Source organism: Penaeus monodon, chromosome 5, assembly GCF_015228065.2.
Source record: "Penaeus monodon isolate SGIC_2016 chromosome 5, NSTDA_Pmon_1, whole genome shotgun sequence".
NCBI lineage: Eukaryota > Metazoa > Arthropoda > Malacostraca > Decapoda > Penaeidae > Penaeus > Penaeus monodon.
Genome location: NC_051390.1, coordinates 30,808,987 through 30,816,068, shown reverse-complemented (window position 1 = coordinate 30,816,068; position 7,082 = coordinate 30,808,987).

The window sequence follows — 7,082 nt, the reverse complement described above, 5'->3', positions numbered from 1 at the left end:
GGATTAGAGCAAGTGACGGATATGTATGCATCTGAGGAAGGAGAACAGGTTGTCAAAGCAGAAAGTGTGAGATTCTTTAAGAATATCTGATAGGTTGGGAGGTCGGTGAAGGGAGGATAGGTGGGGTAAAGTAGAGGTACAGGCTGCATCAAAGCCAAAAATGTTTGGAACTGAATTAGGGACATTACATAGGGAACATATGGGTAGATCAGAATGTGACATCAGATAGGAGTGTGTTGATTGGGTGTGGCCAATACGTAAGCAGGTGAGAGCTGTCTCCCAACATCTGTTCCAGTGAAATGATAGTTTTACAGTATGTAATGGTTAATGGTTAAAAGCAAGATAAATGTGCTAGACATCTAAGGTCATGTAGCACTATAGTTAATGTTAGGGAAGGGTGGTTGAGTTAGTGATTAGTGTCTAAGCTGGGCAAAGGAATTGGTGAGTGAAAGGGTTAGGGTCGGGTATGGTAAGGAGTTAGATTAGATGAAGAATATGTATGCGTTTGAGGAAAGAGAATAGGTTGTTGAAGCAAAAAGTGTGGGATTCTGTAAGGATGTCTGATAGGTTGGGAGGTCGGTGAAGGGGGGATAGGTGGGGGAAAGCAGAGGTACGAGTTGTTTCAAAACGTGGGCACGGCAATAGGATGTGTGGGATTGGAGTTGTCTGGTGGTGTGTATTGACTTTATGAGAGTTAATGAGTTACATAAGGGATTCACGTGCGTAAGGAGGGAGTGGAAGGGATAGAGGGGATGGTGGGAGGGTTAATGTGGGTGGGGTTAGGGTCGGGGGGGATGGGCTGTGTTGGGAGGGGGTAGGAGGATAGGGTGTAGGGGGGATATCGTTAGGAGGAGGATGGATATCAGCAGTTACTTGGAGTGTGGAAGGAGCAGGAGTTGTAAGATTTGGAGGTTGAGTGTCAGTTTTCATTAGGTAATCTTGAATATTTTCAATGGTTTCTTCTAAGGAGTTGGTTTGGGAGTTTTGGGGGATATAGGATTTCTGTGAGGGGGGGAAGAGAGGACTGGTGTCTCAAGCAAAGGAGTAAAGGAAGGTGGAGGTGATTGTGTGGTAGGGGAAGAGGGGTGGAACGTTTGTTCTGTCTGTTACGGGTAGTGCGAGGAGGGAGAGGGGAAGGTGTTGGGGTTGTGGTGGTGATTGAAATATCTGTAGTAGAGATTGGAGTGTCTGGATTTAGGATGGCAAAATAGTTTGACTGGGGAAGGTAGGAGATAGAAGAGGGGGGGTTAGATGTAGGAGGGGTGGGTTTAGGAGAATTGGTAGAATGAGCAGTATTACTGGAGTAAGGAGTAAGGGAGAAACCACGTCGACGTGCTTCTTGTCTGGCTTCACGTAGTGTGAGTCCAAGTTTGAATCTGAGAGTTGCTACCTCAGACTCAAATTTATAGGTGGGACAACCCCTATAAAATACATTATGGGGGCCGCCACAGTTGGCACATGTGCGTGATTGTGCAGGACAGTTAGATCGGGTATGGCCAGGTTGGGCACATAGTGGGCATCTGGCTGTGGAACGGCAATGTTTGGCTGGGTGTCCTAGACGCCAACAATTTTGGCACTGACGTGGAGGGGGTTGGTATGGACGAACAGGGAGGGATTCTCCTCCTATGTAGACGTTAAAGGGAAGGTCATGCCTACGGAAGGTAATTTTGGCTATGTTAGTGGGTTTCTTTCGATGACCTCTGGGGGGAATGGAGTAGCATTGTAGTGATGTTGCATCATAGTCTGTGAGACAGGCAAGTAGATCTTCTCCACAGTCTGACCAATCTTTGTCATAGATTGGGCAATTTGCTGGGGAGATTGAAACTGTTCCGGTGCAAGTATTGAGGGTTGGATGGGGTTCTGCAAGGATGGGGTTACCATATAGGTCTGTTAGTTTTGTTAATGCTATAGCTTGGTTTTCGGATGTTACTGTGACAAGACGGGAGCGGTCGGGTCGGCTACGGAAAGAGACTTTACCTACTTGTTTTTGGAGACATTGTTGGAAGAGAAGGGTGTTGTCAGAGTAGGAAGCTGTGGGAGGGATCACGAAAAATCGGTCCCATTTGGCTGTGCTGAAGAGGGTATTCAAAATTGTTGTAGAGATAGGGGTAGTCGAAGGGCGGGGGCATGACGAAGATGGAGTAGTGTTAAGGGAGGTAGTGTTATGGGGAGGTGGGCAATAAGGCTGTAAGGTATTAATAAGGGAGGATGGGTGGTTGATGTTGGAGGTGTGGGGGGTAGAGGTGTTGAAGTTGAGATTGCTGGGAGAGTGGAAATGTTCCTTAAAGGTTGATTGTTGGCTACTGTACTAGTAGGTATTGATGAGGGGGGTAGTTATTGCCAGTGTTCGGAGCCGTGGTCAAAGGAGAGCCTGGGGTCAGGGAATCTGGTGGGTTTACATCGTTGGGGCTATTTGATAAAGGGGCAAGCCTCATTGCCCCTAATAGTGGGGATAAGTTTTCATTACTGGCCATGGTAAGCCTGGATTATGTTGGGGATAAAAACAGTCCACCCCTCAGGGTCCCCTTGAGGGGTAAGAGCTAGATAACTAAATCAGGGGAATACCGTGCCCATGGCTCCCTCAGGCCGTTCAGGACTGGCACAAAGTCAGCCTTTCATCCTTTCAGCACGGCTCTCACACCTTAGGAAGTGGATAGCAGAAGGGTTTGGTGAAGGGACAGAAACGAAAGGTGGGAAGGAAAATAAAGACCATGCAAAATTAGTTGAGTCGAGGGCTGAGTCCCAAGGTTGGGGAGTTCCCCATCATTGGGTCCCAGTCTCCTCCTCCTAAGCCCCCCCACGACAACAACGGGCAAGGGATTGGGGGGGGGGGGTGGAGTATATTGGTATGTAATTCATTTGTATTGAGACTTAACCAGAAAGATTACCATGGGTTAAACAAGGTCTAAAAGTGGGGCTAATAATCCGTGGCTGGAATATGTTAGAAACATGGTTGGTGTGATGTGGGCATAATAGCATAGCCTGCTAGAGTATCTGCCTATTCATTGCCAGGGATTCCAACATGGCTGGGCACGAAGCAAAATCTGATAGTTTTATGGTGTGTGGATAGGTAGAACAACAGTTCTGGATCTTACAGACAAGGAGGTTGGTCGAGTGTATTGAGTGTATTGAGAGTTAATGAGTTATGGGAGTCAGTAAAAATAGTGACAGAGGAAGAAGAGAGTATAGATGTTATAAAGCAAAGAGGAGTGCATACAATTCTGTAGTATGGACACTGGATTCATAGCCTCTGGGCTAGTACAGTGGTAATGTGTCTCATCCGAGGGGTCGGCGGTTCGCGCCCCGCCCAGGCGCGAGAAGTTGCAATTGTCGCCCGGAGGTTACTGCTGTGGCTGGCCACCACGGCGGGTAAGGGCTAGGTTCAGCCGAGTCAGCACCAGCTGACACACGTGAGCGAGTCGGCATCGACACAGGTCGGGCTCCCCTCGTAGTATAGCCCGGGCGAAGCTAAGCTTCGCATATCGGACTTATCCTTATCCTTACTGGATTCAGGAGGGAGGGGGTATTTGAAAGTGTGAGTTGGGAAGGTTACTGTGAAATCAGCATCGGAGGTGCATTTAGAGCCATCCATGTAAACATGAATTCTGGAGGAATGAATGGAGACATGGTCAAGGAAATGGGTGAGAAGGAGAGCGGGGGGGGGGGGGTATCTGATTTTGGTGGGTCAGCGAAAACAGAGGAGCAAATATAGGGGTAAGTATGGAGGGACAGAATGAACAGAAAACAGAAAAGGTCAGAAATGGGGAAAAGGGGAATGGGAGAGGAGGGTATCCATGCGAATGAAGAAAGGAGTAGGTAAATGTGGAAAAGAAACAAAGGTAGGAAGTAGGGATTGTGGGATAGTTTAGTGACGGAAAGTTGGTGGAATCGAGTATAGCATCGGAGAGAGAGAAGGGTACGGCGTTAAGAGAGAGATGGCATGCCTGATTCAGTGCACAGGCTCTCAACTGGAGAGGAGCGGAAGGCACCTAGGGCTAAGCAGTGGTGGATTCTTTCAAGATGAGCAAGGATGGAGGTTGAGGCAGAGGAGAGGAGAGTGACAGTGGAGAGGATCAAAGTAACATGCAGATGAAGTAGCTTTGCGATCTGAACCACAGGATATATGGGACAGAGTTTGTAGGATTCAGAGGAAGCAGCAAGCTTTTTCTTTAATGCAAAGATATGGTCTCGCCAGGATAATTTGTAGTAAAAAATAACGCCAATAATGTTTGCGAAAGAAAGGATGGGGAAAAGATTTGGAGGTAGAAAAAGCAGAATACATGGTTAGTGGCCCAGGAAGATACTGCTATTGCAGACTGAAGGAACTGGTGGTGATTTGGTATGGATGTACCAGATGCGAAGATGGATAAATCATCAACATATAGTGGTGATCGGGCTGTCAGTGGTAAAATTGAGACGACTTTTGGCAAGAAGGAACTATGAGACGCCTTTGAACTGAGAAATGATGATGTTGCAGAGGCAATTTTGACCTGGAAAGTGCGTTTGGAGAGGAAAGACCTTATAAAGACATCCATGTTTCCACATATGCCTAGGAAGGACAATTTTTGGAGAATATGGTACCGTCATATGCTTTTTCTAAGTCAAAGAATATGGCTAATACGGATTCATGGCATTGTAGTGTTGGTTCATATATTGGTGATATCAAGGTTCATTTAAATCTCATTTCCAGTCATCTTTGATATTCATTCACTATGAAATATATAATTTAATCATGTAATTTGTAAAATATATAATTTAATCATTCATTTGTAAAATATATAATTTAATCATCATTGTGAATATATCATTAAATAGAAAAAAAAATAATTAGGGGGAAATATCCCAAAGTTCAACTTATTTATTTTCCTTTTTTTCCCAACACCAACATATACATGAAATGCAAGTCCGGAACTTTATAATCACTTTGCGAGTGCGAGATCTATCACCACGATTTTCGTTACTTAACTTGTACAGTGTTTTCCGGCTTCTACCTGAGTCAAGCGCAGCCAAGGTCAGTCTGCCCGCTAGACATTCCGGGCAGCCCAAGTTACATTCCCGCTCTTTAGTTGCGTCAGGAAAATTTCCACATGCGGACTACCGAGGTGTATAATTACGTAGCAGGGCATTTGCTTAAGCTTGTACGGATGTTTTTTTTGTTAATCTCATCGCTCATTGTCGTGGAATTCACTACAGCGTGCAATGCAAGTGTAATATATGTCTCGAAATAAGCAAGGGAATCAGCTGTATTTCGGGCACAGCAGAAACCAGACTGGGAAGGAGAGAGAAGATTGTGATTCAAAATACCACATTAAGTGGAAGTAACCATTCGCTCTAGTAGTTTGCATAAGCAGCTAGTTACAGCAAGTGGGGCGGTAATCTTGAGGGAGGGTACCCAATTTATTGGGTTTCAAGAACGGGGGGGGGGGGGGGAGAGAGCTTCTCGACAATTAGAAGGAAAATTTTCTGATGTCCATATGTGGTTCAAAATAGTTAATAGGAAGGATAGGGAGGAAGATGGGAGGTGTTGGAGCGTACGGTAGTGAATACCGCCAGGGCCTTCATGGACTGCTGTGACATGACTGTAAGGCAGCATTGAGTTCAGAGGAAGTAAAAGGTGCATTATAGGACTCAGCATAGACTAGGGTGAAGATGATGGGGGGTGCATTCCCTGGTGGTCTTAATAGAAGAAAAGTGTGGAGAAAGATCAGAACCACTACTGACCTAACTGAAATAAGTCACCTAGTTCATTAGCGATTTGGAGAGGCTCAGAGATGAGAGTATCTCGAATATGGAGGGTGGGGGATGGATGAGGGGGATGTTTACCAGATAATTTATAGATCCGGCACCAAACAGTTGAGATAGATGTAGATGCATTTGAGGAAACACTTGCCAGCTATTTGTTTTACTGTTTCTGATTGTACGATGAAGATAAGTGGATGCTCTTTTAAAGGAGATAAGAGCTGATAATTGATTGGAGTGTCTCGTTTTGTAGTGGTAAACTGTTCCAGGCAGCACGTTTTAAATAAAGTGCTTTAGCACAATCGGAATTCCACCAAGGAACACATTTAGTGGTATAAGCTCTTGAGATTCAAGGAATGGCTCTATAGGCAGCTCTTAGGACTGTAGTTGTGAAATACTGTATTTTATCTGAAATGGATGAAAAGGGGGTGGGGGGGGGGGTAGAAATAACAGAGAACTGGAAAGTGGTCACATGTGGAAAAGTAGTCAAAAACTGACCAATGGAAATCTAAATGAAGAAAAGGGTGCACAGAGAGAGATCAATGCATGAAAAAATGCGTGTGTATGTAGAAGTGTGTGGGACAATCTGAATTAAGAAAAATAAGGTCAGTTGTGGAGAGGAACTGTTCTAGGGATCAGCCACGGGTATTGGTGATAGAATCACCCCCAAAGAATATGACAGCAGTTAAATCACCAACGATGAGGAAAGGTAGCTGGAGTAGGGATATTAGATTTTCAAAAGCAACAAAGTCAACGGGGTGGGAAGGGGGAGAAGTAGACTGAAATAACTGTGATCCAACACTGGAGAAAGATACAAATAATTGTGCAAGGGATAGTGGCTTGGAAGGGAGGTATGACATAAGGTGCTTTCTGATGGATAAGTATAGATGAGACATAAAGGGAGTGTGAAGAAGTGACAAAATGATAGTTGAGAATTGGTATAGAAGGATGTGTAAGAAAAATCTCTTGGAGGCAAGTAATGGATGGGTTATAGGAAGAAAGAATATGACGAAGGTCAAGTCTGTGAGAATGGAAACCACAAATATTCCAAAGTAACACAGCTATGCTTTAGTTGATCTAGGAGTGATAATGGTTACAGTGTGTGTTAGAGAACTTGAAGGGGAAGGAGCCAGGGGGTGAGATAAGGAATGAGAGGGGGAAGGTGGTGTTGTATCAGGAGGGGTATCAGGAGGTGGAGGATCTCGGGAAGGGCATAGTTGTGACATAAGGGATTTACATGTGTATCAAGGAAGGAAGGGATGGAGGGGATGGAGGAGGGTAATGTTGGTGGAGCTGGAGCTAAGGGGGACAGGGTGTGTGAGGAAGGGGTGTAAGGGAAACAT